Raw genomic sequence first — 13,329 nt, 5'->3', positions numbered from 1 at the left:
TAATATCTCTTTTAAAAAAAAAACAACAAGCAAAGTGTTTCCATTAATTACTCAGAATGTGCGAATCGTTCATTCAAGGAAAACGTTTTGGGAAACACTGATTTAAAGGGATCAACTTAGAAACCTATTTCTATGAATTCTGACACCTTATACTTTATTCTACTCTGGTTTCCCGTAGAAAATTGATTTCCTGTTGTTTATTGATTAGCCTTTAGCCTTTATACACTATTTTTTTCCGATGTACATTGATTTCCCGTATTCTCGTTGCCAAACATAATTCAGTTGTACAAGTACTTCCGGTGTAACTTAAGTACACTTTGTGTCCTACTCTTGCTTGGGTGGTCTCTCAGTAGTGTACACGAACTCCCTAGTCCAGTGTTTCTCAAACGTTTTCCTTAACGGAACACTTCGCACATTTTGAGTATTTACGTTTGCTTATTTTTTAGATCACGTGGTGATCTACTAGTTAATTATTTCAGCAGTTCTCGGAACACTAGGGTTCCGAGGAACACAGTTTGGGAAATACTGCCCTAGAGTAAATGTAAACTTGCTGGGGTAATATTAAAACAAGACTAAGGCTTGTTGGGATATTTATTCTTAAAACAAGTCAAAGGCTTGCTGGGATATTTTTTCTTAAAACAAGACTAAGGCTTGCTGGGATATTTATTTTTAAAACAAGGCTAAGGCTTGCTGGGATATTTATTCTTAAAACAAGACTAAGGCTTGCTGGGATATTTATTCTTAAAACAAGACTAAGGCTTGCTGGGATATTTATTTTTAAAACAAGACTAAGGCTTGCTGGGATATTTATTCTTAAAACAAGACTAAGGCTTGCTGGATATTTATTTTTAAAACAAGACTAAGGCTTGCTGGGATATTTATTTTTAAAACAAGACTAAGGCTTGCTGGGATATTTATTCTTAAAACAAGACTAAGGCTTGCTGGGATATTTATTCTTAAAACAAGACTAAGGCTTGCTGGGATATTTATTCTTAAAACAAGACTAAGGCTTGCTGGGATATTTATTTTTAAAACAAGACTAGGGCTTGCTGGGATATTTATTTTTAAAACAAGACTAGGGCTTTCTGGGGTAATCTTAAATAAAACTAAAACTTCCTGAAGAAAAATAACCCTATAACACTTAGTCTTAGTTTGTCGTTACTATAATCAAAATCACAGATTACTCCAAAGTTTACCACTTTTTGTTTTCTTCTAAAAAAAGACTAAATAGGAAATAACTTGTCAAGTTTTATCGTAGCGGCCCAAGTATGGAAAACATCCCTTTCTATCCACTTGTCTGTTGTGTATATTTTTTGAAAGACGAAATGTTTTGTGTATTGGAAAGGTTATTTTATAATTATGCTAAATTTTTATTTACATGAATTAAAACCATTTCTATAACAAGGTTAAGCGTATTATATTGTAATGAAATTACACAATATGAATTCTGATTCTTTAGCAAATTGGTGTAAATTATCACCAGACCAGACTTACGATTAAAAGCATAATTAATCTTAAAATTTATCTAGTTCTCCAAATTCCTCATGATATCACTGCAATGCCGGTACCGGTCTGTCAATTTATGGAGGTTTCTCTACTAGTGATTTGGGAAAAGCGGTCATAGTAATAATGTTCCTTCGGACCTTTGCCTATATAATGGGGTGGACTTAATGACAGAGTGATGTACAGAACCATTTTTTTTGCGTTGATTAGCCCAATTTATGGTACATAAAAACAGCTACAATAGGAATTGAAGCTTGTAGGTAAACGCACCAACAAAAACATTTATATTTCATGGAACCTTTGGGCTTCTATAGGAAATGAGGACAGACCCTTCCGAAAGAATCCCAATATCAACGACTTCGTGTGTCTCCAACAGACGACAATGGACAACCAGGCGACCGTCAAGTTGGACAGTTTCTGAACAATATTAACCTTAAATGTTGTGTAAACAGGGAACTAACGTTTTTGTCTTATGTGTTGTTGGTAAAAAAAAATATGCTCATCTTAAAGCTAAACAAGATAAGGCCTCCTTGACCTCCAAAGGCTTTAACATAAATAAATAAATATCCTTATACTCTTATCTAGAATGTGATTAAATGATTAATCTCGAGAAGTCCTTATTTTAAAATATTTACTTAGTTCTTAGGTGTAACATTTTTTTATAATTTTGTAATAGAAGTAAAAATGAATACTGATGACCGTGTGAAACAGACAGGACGACTTAGGACTTTCGGATAAACAAACAATAAAACTGTGTTCAATAGTGTGAAGACCTGTTGATTCCTTGCCTGCATCTTTCCAAACAAAGTATACTTGGTCTAAGCACAGAAATGTTAATCTAATTATTGAACTACACAGGGTAAAAGTTCGTCAAAATCCGTATCCAAACATTACATGTGAGTACAACTGGCCCGCAGTGGGCGTCCTCGAGTTTGAAACTCAACTTAATTTTTTTTTTGTTTTCTTTCATTTTGTATCATTCTAGTTAGAATGAATTATTTAGGAAGTAGTAGTCGAATAGTATTGATAGTGCTAGCCCTAGCCGATCTTGGTGTAATCCATGAGAAAATAGTCAATATGTGACATTCAAGGTCCACTATAATGGTGTATCGCTTCTGATTGGGTTGCAATGTAGCTGAAGAACACGATAATAGACATAGACCTACTGAACACTTTAATAATTGCAACTGACCTACTAAATACATTGGAAATATCAATAGACCTACTAAACACTTTGACAATAGCTAGAGACCTACTGAACAGTGTGATAAAAGCAATAGTCCTTATGAATGTTTTCACAGCAGCATCAGACCTACTAAATACTTTGACAATATCAATAGACCTACTGAACACTTTTATAACAGCGTACCAACTATAGACATGCAAAGTTATAAGACATCTTCCTAGAGATAGATCCTTACTGTCATTTATTGATGTCATGAAACAAAAAAAAATGTACCACACTGCTCCACTGGCAACAACAAACAAACAAACAAACAAACAAACACTAGGTCTTTGTGCTTTGAGCTAGAAACATCGGACACTGACTGCTTATGTACTGCATTTCTCGCCTCTCAGACCTTGTGATCTATATGTCACCTGTTCCATTTTGGCTGCAGTTAACGAGGATGTCATATGACCAGCACAACGACCAACTGCCTTTTCATTTTCCACAACTATTATCGGGAACTCATTAGAGCTGTGTGTGGGTACCCATTAGAGCTGGATAAACTCAAAGGCGTCCTTAAAATGCCGATTAAAAAAAAAAGCCAGGATTCGGACTTTGGTTCGGAAGCCGAGCGCTTTACCACTCAGCCACCGCGCCTCTTAAAGTAGTGAAGAGCGTCTTTAAAGACAAAGACACTAATCCCCATTGTAAATAAACCTAGTTGGAATTCTTCATCCAGTTTGGTTAAGCATATCATTATCTTGATCCGTTTCTTTTAAATGTGTGGACTACATGTCAGCAATACAGTATTGTATATGAAGTAATCCAAGTCTGTAATCTGGTTGTCATTAGGTCAAACCGATCAACCTGTTCCTGAATCTCTCTACGGCCTGCTTCTTTCCTGGCTTTCTCCATTTTTAACTTAGACTCTTCTATTTATCATTACCTACAATAAGTTATATCATACTCTCTTCAAATGTATGGTATTGCGGTCGCTTTAAACCTGTAATGTATTATGATAGCGTTAAACCCGTGTGGTATTATGATCGCGTTAAACCTGTGTGGTATTATGATAGCGTTAAGCCTCTTTGGTATTATGATCGATTTAAGCCTGTGTGGAATTATGGCTGCTTTGTATCTGTGTGGAATTACGATCGCGTTAAAAATGTGGGGTACTTTTGATTGCGTTAAACCTGTGTGGTATTATGCTTTTATTTACGCATTAATTTAACACATCTAATATGTTTTTAAATTTCTTATTTAAAAAGTTGTAAACCTTTTGTAAATCTCTCCAATATAAATGTTTAATCTTTATATCCATTTTATTATGATTCTATCTCAAATAATTAAATACCTGTGTTGACTGGTTCATGGATAGGGTTCAATAGTGGACATATTCTTTATACATTATAGGAAATGTTCATTTATGTAGGCGAGTCCATAAATAGCAAACTATTTGGTGTATCCGATATACAGAATACACAAACATTGATGATTGTAATGAATGATAGGCCTATAGATCGACAAGAAACATCTGCATTATGTAAGATAAGATAGGAATTCTTCTTTCCCGTTTTCATTATTATGTTCTAGCGTTCAGATGACTAGACCAATATCTAAGATGAACTGTTGGGGCGTTCAGATTGCTAGACCAATATTTGAGATGAACTGTTGGGGCGTTCAGATGACTAGACCTATATCTAAAATGAACTGTTGGGGCGTTCAGATGACTAGACCTATATCTAAAATGAACTCTTGGGGCGTTCAGATGACTAGACCTATATCTAAAATGAACTGTTGGGGCGTTCAGATGACTAGACCAATATCTAAAATGAAATGTTGGGGCGTTCAGATGACTAGACCAATATCTAAGATGAACTGTTGGGGCGTTCAGATGACTAGACCTATATCTAAAATGAACTGTTGGGGCGTTCAGATGACTAGACCAATATCTAAAATGAACTCTTGGGGCGTTCAGATGACTAGACCTATATCTAAAATGAACTGTTGGGGCGTTCAGATGACTAGACCAATATCTAAAATGAAATGTTGGGGCGTTCAGATGACTAGACCAATATCTAAGATGAACTGTTGGGGCTTTCAGATGACTAGACCTATATCTAAAATGAACTGTTGGGGCGTTCAGATGACTAGACCTATATCTAAGATGAACTGTTGGAGCTTTCAGATGACTAGACCTATATCTAAGATGAACTGTTGGGGCGTTCAGATGACTAGAACAATATCTAAGATGAACTGTTGGGGCGTTCAGATGACTAGACCAATATCTAAGATGAACTGTTGGAGCTTTCAGATGACTAGACCTATATCTAAGATGAACTGTTGGGGCGTTCAGATGACTAGACCAATATATAAGATGAACTAAGCAGTGGTTTCCAGTTCAGGCAGCTGTCCGTATAGGAATATTCGGAAACTAATGTCTCGTTGAAGCAGAAAAATGCCTATTTGATGGCCATGGTAGCATCCTCTAATGTCCTCGAGTCAAATTTTTAAGTTCTTTAGTTTGTGAAATAAAGAAATATTTTATTACGTTGGCAAAGTAAACGTTCAATATAGCGTCCATAATATTTTTTTATATAATGCAACTCAATTTCTTGGATTTTTCTATAGGCTCCCTTGTATCGCCACCATATTTCTTCATATCGCGTTCTCTTCTTTTTTTCTTACTTAATAGTATTGCTTAAAATAAGTCTACTAGATCTTTAAACTCAAAGTGTAAAACAATGAACAAATAACTCTGATTAACTTTTAGTGTGAACATCCTCAATGCATAGATTCTCTGTATGTGTTATCCCAAAAGTCTTTAAATAAAGGGGAAGAAATGGGTAAAGGAGATAGTGTGGTGATAATTTTTGTCATGACGCTTCGTTGTTTTAGAGTTGTTTGTAGTAACTAGATCTAGTTTGTAGTTCTTGTATTTTAAAACTTTTTTAAAAATTAATTTTGTATTTATTAGTAGTTAAAAGCTAGGCAATCCATCACTGAGTACCAGCATGTATTTCTTTACAAAAAAAAAAGCACTGGATGTATATATATAATTATACATACATAATACACACACACATACACATATATATAATTGATATAATGTCACTAATTTCTGTTAGGGTTAGGGTGAAGGCCTTATCTCGTTTGCCCGGGCCCCTGACTTTCAACAGGCTCTTTCGTGCTTACAATAAATAATTGACTCGCTGTTAACAATGTAATAGTTTAATGATATGAATGTAAGTTATAATGGCAGCTGATGAAGTAATATCATTGAGTTTAAAACAATATAATATTGTGGATATATTAATTAAACAATCATTCTGCACCTTGCTATCTCACAACGCAACACCTTAGTACGCCTAACACTGGCCCACTGCCGACTCTAGTCTCTGGTGTAGACCTGATAATCCCATAACTAACTCGCCCTAAACAGGGTAACACAGACGAAAGGAACACTACACTAGCCTAACAACAAAAGAAAACTTCCATAAACTTACAAACAAGGCAACAAAGAAAGTGCGTTCAAAAATTGTGCACCTAATAAACATTGGAGCTAGAATACCATTGCCTACGCACCGACATCCATAGCCTACGCACCGACATCCATAGCCTACGCACCGACATCCATAGCCTACGCACCGACATCCATAGCCTACGCACCGACATCCATAGCCTACGCACCGACATCCATAGCCTACGCACCGACATCCATAGCCTACGCACCGACATCCATAGCCTACGCACCGACATCCATAGCCTACGCACCGACATCCATAGCCTACGCACCGACATCCATAGCCTACGCACCGACATCATAGCCTACGCACCGACAATTACTTTCTCATATCTTATCGGGTTAAGAAATCTATACATTTAATTTTTTTTTGTTAATAGAAGTATCAACCAAATGTTTCAATTTATTAGAAAACAGCTAGTTTGAAATTACATTTTTAAAAATTAAAAAAAGTTTAAACATGTACTGTATGGGTTAGGTCTGTGAGAATTCGGTCAGCAAAAGACCAAAAGTGACTTAATGCAAGGTTTTCATTGTTTACGTTATACACGGATGCTCTCAGTCTTAAGAGAAGTTCCTTTCGATTGCAGCGGTGTAGAAGGGGTCTAGCAATGGAGGGGATTTTCAAACTGTCCATTGGATGTGCCATAAACAAGGGGAAATGCCCGAGCCCCAATTCATGTGTTTTTTTTTTTGGTGATTTTAGAATGAGGTTCGCTCTATGTGTCTACGGACCGCGGACCATATCCGGAACTCTACGGCCCCTAAATTTTCTCAGTCACAAGGCATAAAAAAAGCTGCAGGAAATCCGTTCCGTTGGACATGTCATTGTTTTTTACTATGTCGCTGCACTTTACAACTGTGTTGGAGATTTATATGACCCCCAACACAAAAAAAAAAAGAAAAAAGGTCAGCCACTGCTCAATGACTTACTTGACTTAATCATGTCTGCATCGAGTTCCAGGTCACACCTACCTTTCCATGTGTCTATCTCAATCTGCACCTGGGCGGAGGAATAATCTTTAATATGGATACGATTTTTAGTTTGCCTTAACCGTGGGGACTTCTTAGCTTCTATATATCTATCGATATTAGGACTGGGAGGTGAAGGGGGAGGGGGGGGGGTGCCGATGATGTGCTCTCTATGACTGACGGGAGGTGCCTCTGCCTAACTCTACCGTGGGAAGTGACAGAGAGTCTTAATGGCCTAGTCAAGCGGCAAACGATCTGTCTAGACCGAGACTGAATGACACGCGAGTGTCATCTGCTTGCAGAGATGTGCAGATGTCATGTGCAGATGTCATGTGTGTTGAAAGTCAAAAACACTTTTTTGTTTGTTTGCTAGGCGCTGTCTAAAGCTAATACGAAGCGATGTTATGTTCATTGAAAATATTTAAAAGTTTCAACGCCAACTTATTGGAGTTGGTAAGGGTGTGTGTGTGAAGATGTAGCTACTTGTTTCTGGGAGGGTTTGGGTTCAGCGCTATGTCTTTCTAAGTGGTTTATTACAGGTATTAAGGTATTCTTAAGTTATAGTTGAGTATTTACTGTTATATAGCTACTTTCCAGTTTGATAATTTTAACTGACTTCTGGTAATTGTAAAGATTCACTTATGATAAATCAGACGACTCTAGATGCTTTGTCAGAATGATAGATCCAAAACAGAGCCTTAACAAAAACTAAAGCAGAAAATGGAAATCTGGCATTGGTCTAAGTTTAAAATCAAGTGTGTTCTGCTTGTAATTAGACTTTCGAAAATTTTCATGTTTGTAAAACCTGATTATTTGTGTTATTTTTGTTTTCCCAAGATGGGTTTTTATGATCAGCGACATTTTTATTAAACTTTGGTGACGGTTTGAGAAACTCTAATTTTACCATAGAGAAACCCTGGATACAACTCTGGATAAAAATTGCAACAGCGAGGAATGAAGAAATCCGTCTCAACATATTTTCAGTTAGTTATTGAATTAGAGATATGTAATAATAAAAACCTTAGCTTTAAATTTAAAAAAATAGCTTTCAATAAAAAAACATAGCTTTAAATTTAAAAAAATAGCTTTCAATAAAAAAACATAGCTTTAAATTTAAAAAAAAAACGCTGCTAAATTAGTTCTTACTAAAAATTAATTAATTTGTGTATAATAAGGGATAAAGCTTGTGTTTAAATAAAATAGACATCTGTATATCTATATCATAAATGTAACAGTTTATTATTTCTTGATGTCTTATCTTATCATATACATCTGAAAGGATCACAACAACTAAAGAGATACAAGACAAAATAAATGTACAATGGGAAATTCTGTGTGTATGTAAAATTATTCTATAATATGTCAATATAAATATTGTATTAGCGCAATATTTATGATAATCTGTCACGTCTTGATGGATATATCACCCTTGTGGCAATAAAATAATCGTAATTGTGATTTATTCTTAAAATCACCTTACAATACTGTCTCACTGACAATACCACAAAGTCTCTTTGTAGCTGAACGGTAAAGTGCTTGACTAAAGTCTAAGGTTCGAATCTCGGTGAAGACTGGGATTTTTAATTTCGGAATCTTTGGACGCCTCTGAGTTCACCCAGCTCTTATGGGTACCTGACGTTAGTTGGGGAAAATTAAAGGCGGTCGGTTGTTGTGCTGGCACCCTCGTTAACCGTGGGCCACAGAAACAGATGACCTTTACATCTGCCCTATAGACCTCAAGGTCTTTAAAGAGGAACTTTACTTTACTTTTAATAAGATGAAACAAAATGTTTCTTCCAATGCTTTGACATCTCCGTTTGTTAGACTAACCCATATAAGTTGTATGAAAGGCTTTTTGTCTCCGGTTCTGATTCGAAGAAAACATTGTGCCGACAATAAATAGAAATATTTAAAATCAACAAGTTCGTGCAATCTCTGTTAAATCTGAGTCTGTAGATCTTAGAATGTCTGCATTTCGTTACATAGATCTTGGATTCCAAGCACTTGGCATTGTCTCTATTGCAGATTTCCGCATATGACAGATAACTGTAAGTCATTATAAGTAACTAGCTTTTTTGTTGGTGTTTCTGGTGTAGAGAATAGAGGAAGTTTGAGACAATTGATACGCAATGAATTTTAAGAGGTCAAGGATCAATTTTTGTGAACATTTTATCACTGCAGAATACATTTCAAATTTTTTAGCAAAATTACTATCAATGCGGGCAAAGTGGTAGAAGTTGTGCTCTGACAGTGGACAGTGGCGTATTTAAATACAAACGGACAACTCATTAGAACTAATAAGGCTGAATAGATACGAGGATCGACTGCTTCTCTTGAGACATTTAGTTGGCAACAGTGACCTTTCAGTTGAACATCCTTGACATTGTTTATTTGACCTCTTCATGTTTAAATCTCTGCCAATCTTCTGCTTTTTATTTATTAACGTTTTGCTCTCGGTCCAATTATATCGCCGCCATATTTTTCCACACCGCTTTCTCTCTTCTTTTTCTGTTACTGAATTTCGTTGCTAGAAAGAATGTAGACCGAATCTTTTTGAAAATCAAGTAAACGAAGAACAGATTACCAGAAGAACAGATTACAAAAAAGAACAGATTACCAGAAGAACAGATTACCAGAAGAACAGATTACAAGAAGAACAGATTACAAGAAGAACAGATTACCAGAAGAACAGATTACCGGAAGAACAGATTACCGAAGAACAGATTATCAGAAGAACAGATTACAAAAAGAACAGATTATCGGGATGAACGTTAGTCCTTAATGATTCAAATACCTCGATAATTATGTGATTTGTGGCATGCAATAAACTGAACATGTTAATACATCTCAATCAAGGTCATTGCACTTGGTATTTAAAACATTAAGATACAATTTTTTGTTCTCCTAATATGTAAATTTTCTTTACTTATTAAATCATCAGTTTTTTTGTTCTGTTTTTTTCCCTACTTACATATAATTAAACATGGACATATTGACCTGGTGTATAATTTCACCAGAACTATGAAGACAAAAAATAAAGTAGGAATATCCAACTTAACAAAATAACAGCATACGGCGTACAGCAATATCAATACATCAATATGTCTATGACCAACTCTATGCAAGTACGTATATAGCTTACAGCATACAGTGAGTATAAAACTAGAAAGAAAGCGAAATATTAGTTTTAGAAACTCCAAAGCGCTAGATCTTCTCTTGACATCGTGACCTCTTCTTTGTCTTCATTTTTTTTTCTTTTCATTTCTATTACGGGTAGCTTGGGGGGGGGGGGGAAAGCTAAGTTTTGCTAAAATAGGAACCGAAAAAGGAAAGTCTCCATCTAGCTTTCCATCTATCTTTCTTTTATGACCATAGACATTGTGGCTTAGAGGGATCACCTTGTGTCACAGATACAGTTTTTTTTATATCCAGAAAAGACGTATCCCCCCCTCCTTTTCCAATGCTATCCCCGTACTGTCTTCATGTAACTACATCTCCTCCCCTCCCCCGCCATCCACATACACCAAAAAGACGTATTCTTCCAGACAGTTCAATGAAGACGTTGGAGACAAAACAATGTATTCAACTAACTGAACATTTTATTTTTGTATCGAAAATGAGAAGTCATAAACCTGACTGACACTCTAAACATCATTCCGACATGTCAGACCAACAGTGGACGGTCCTGAAATAAAGAACAGACAGCGCCCTGAATGGGGCGTTCAGCTAGGTGTGTAGGTACATGGGGGCGTGTGAACGTAACGAGGTTTCACACGGGTGTCATTCCAGCGATGAGCACGCCGGACAATGTCCAGCACAAACAACTGGCTGATCGCGCCGATCGTACATTCAACGCAGCCGTATGCCAGACGCCAGTATATCATCACTGACAATGGACATAACAATACGAAAATAAAAGTCTATGTCTGTTAATTGTTGTTGCTGTGGTATCAATAGATTGTTGAACCGAGGAGGGCAGTGACAAAGACTCCCATCTTTGCACCAACAAAAGTTTTAGTCCTTAACAGCGTCCTGGCCACCCTAGTCCCAGCTAACTTCAAGTGTCTGGTCAGTTTGGTCAATATTTTCAGACTTGCAAATCATCTTAAAACAAAAACCACAACTGACACTGATTTGTGATTTCCCGGACACAATTCTTCTAGACATCTGCAGGCCTCAGGATGGACACTCTCTTAAGTGACATTTGTATTATGATTGACATACTAAAGCCAGGGTCGTCTTCCTAACTGCAATTTTATTTTTAAAGGATGGTAGGAGCATGGTCTCACGTTTGCCTCCATGGGATTGTATGAATGGGACGCCTTTGAAGGGTATTCGTAGATTAAAAAAAAATACTCCCTGATGGCTGTCTGATCATGTCGTGTGCGATCTGAACTCTGGTCGCGATGGTACTGGAATCGAACTCTGCCCTCCGCCATCCCTTGCCGTCTTGCTGGAGGTTTCAATTCTCAGGGAAGATCTGAAATTGTATTTAAAAAAAAAATAGATAAAGCTCATTTCTTCAACCTTGGAGTAACATAGAACAATGTTTTTGTTTTAGTCTTTAGAATGTATGTAAGTTTCGAATCCACTTAAGACATATATACAGTTCTGACAGTTCATATTATGAATACTTCCTCCCAATAAAACTAGTAGTTTCAGCGGATGCACGAGGGACTTAAAGTTATTGGGGTGCAGAGCAATCTAAAAGGCAACAAAAAAAAAAAAAAAAAAAAAAAAATCTTGATCCACAGTTTACAGGAATGTGTTTTAGAATTTTTAAATCCATATTTTGTATATTTAATTTTGGATGTAATAAAAAGTTGGTGATCTATTTAGCAAAACAATTATTCAAAAGAGTTGTCACGAATGTGTCACTAGAACAATTGTTAGGATTATATATGATTATAGTAAAACAATTGTTGTGGATTATACTAGAATATATCTTGCTTTGATTCTGACTACAGTTGGCTTAGTTACCCTCCCCTGCCTTCAGTCCCCTTGTCTTCACTATCTCATGTGTCTGTCCGAGTATCTTTATACAAAAAGGGACCGGGTGATAGGATGTTTTGAAACTCCTGTCTAGGAAGTTGTTTTACTTATTTATTTTAACCCCTTGCCTACCAAGTTTTAGTATTTGATGCATTTACTTTACATTTAATATACAACAAAATCTCATTATTTGGATCCCACAATAGCAATATGAGGGGGAGGGGGGAGGACATGAAATAGTATAATGATTGCCACAGAGATGTCTGTTATATGATTCTTATTGTATGTAGTGCTCCTAGTAGCTAGTCTAAGACACCAGAAATGGATAGATGTAGCATTTCGATTTTAAATCATTCTTCTATGCCTTTTTTTAAAAGTCTATTTTTTGTTTTTATATTTTTTATGAATGTGTGCGATCTTCAGCCTATTGTGTTGGTATACAACGTCTGTTAACACATGTACATTGAGTATTTAATATATATATATATATATATATATATATATATATATAAATATATATATATATATATATATATATATATATATATAAATATATATATATATATATATTTAAAAAATATATACCGGTACTCAGGAATGGATCGCCTAACTTTTAACTACTAATAAATAAACGCTAAAATACAAGAAAAGTATTATTTTTTTCCCCATATATATATATATTGATAAAATTTCAGAAAGATAAGTTCATTAATTATTAAATTAATTAAAATTAGGAATAGTTTTTTCGTTATGTGGAATGAAGTAAAACAAAGGAGACTATTTGACTTCTTGATTCATTTCAAAGTTATTTCTAGATTTAGCTAACAAGTTTGATCGTATGGCCGGTTTGGAAAGCTGATTAGAGGATCGTTTTACATTTCACGGGTTGGATCCCCATTGTGGCCATTTATTTATTTTTTTAGTTTATTTTGTCTTATGAAAAGGAAAATAGAAAAAAACAATGAAAAGAATCGATTTCTATTTTAAATTTCAATATACTTCTTACGAAATTAAAAAAAAAATGTGAATGCTTCGTTTTCATTATTATTTGACCATTACGTAGATATTATTTCTTCAACATTATAAATTACTTGTTTCTGATAAAGTTTAATTATGTGCAACTTAGGTTTATTTTTTGTTGTCTCGCTCGACTGAACATTTAGTCAGCTGG

General features: G+C 35.5%; 1 protein-coding gene across 4 annotated transcripts in view; it reads left to right on the top strand.

Annotated features, from left to right (window-relative positions):
- The window catches only part of LOC106053031 (homeobox protein DLX-6-like), an 82,095-nt gene that overhangs the window by 27,278 nt on the left and 41,488 nt on the right, over window positions 1-13,329 (top strand). The window lies entirely within an intron of this gene.

The sequence above is a fragment of the Biomphalaria glabrata genome, chromosome 11, assembly GCF_947242115.1.
Source record: "Biomphalaria glabrata chromosome 11, xgBioGlab47.1, whole genome shotgun sequence".
NCBI lineage: Eukaryota > Metazoa > Mollusca > Gastropoda > Planorbidae > Biomphalaria > Biomphalaria glabrata.
The sequence above is the reverse complement of the archived record's forward strand: the minus strand, read 5'-3'. Positions and strand labels throughout refer to the sequence as shown.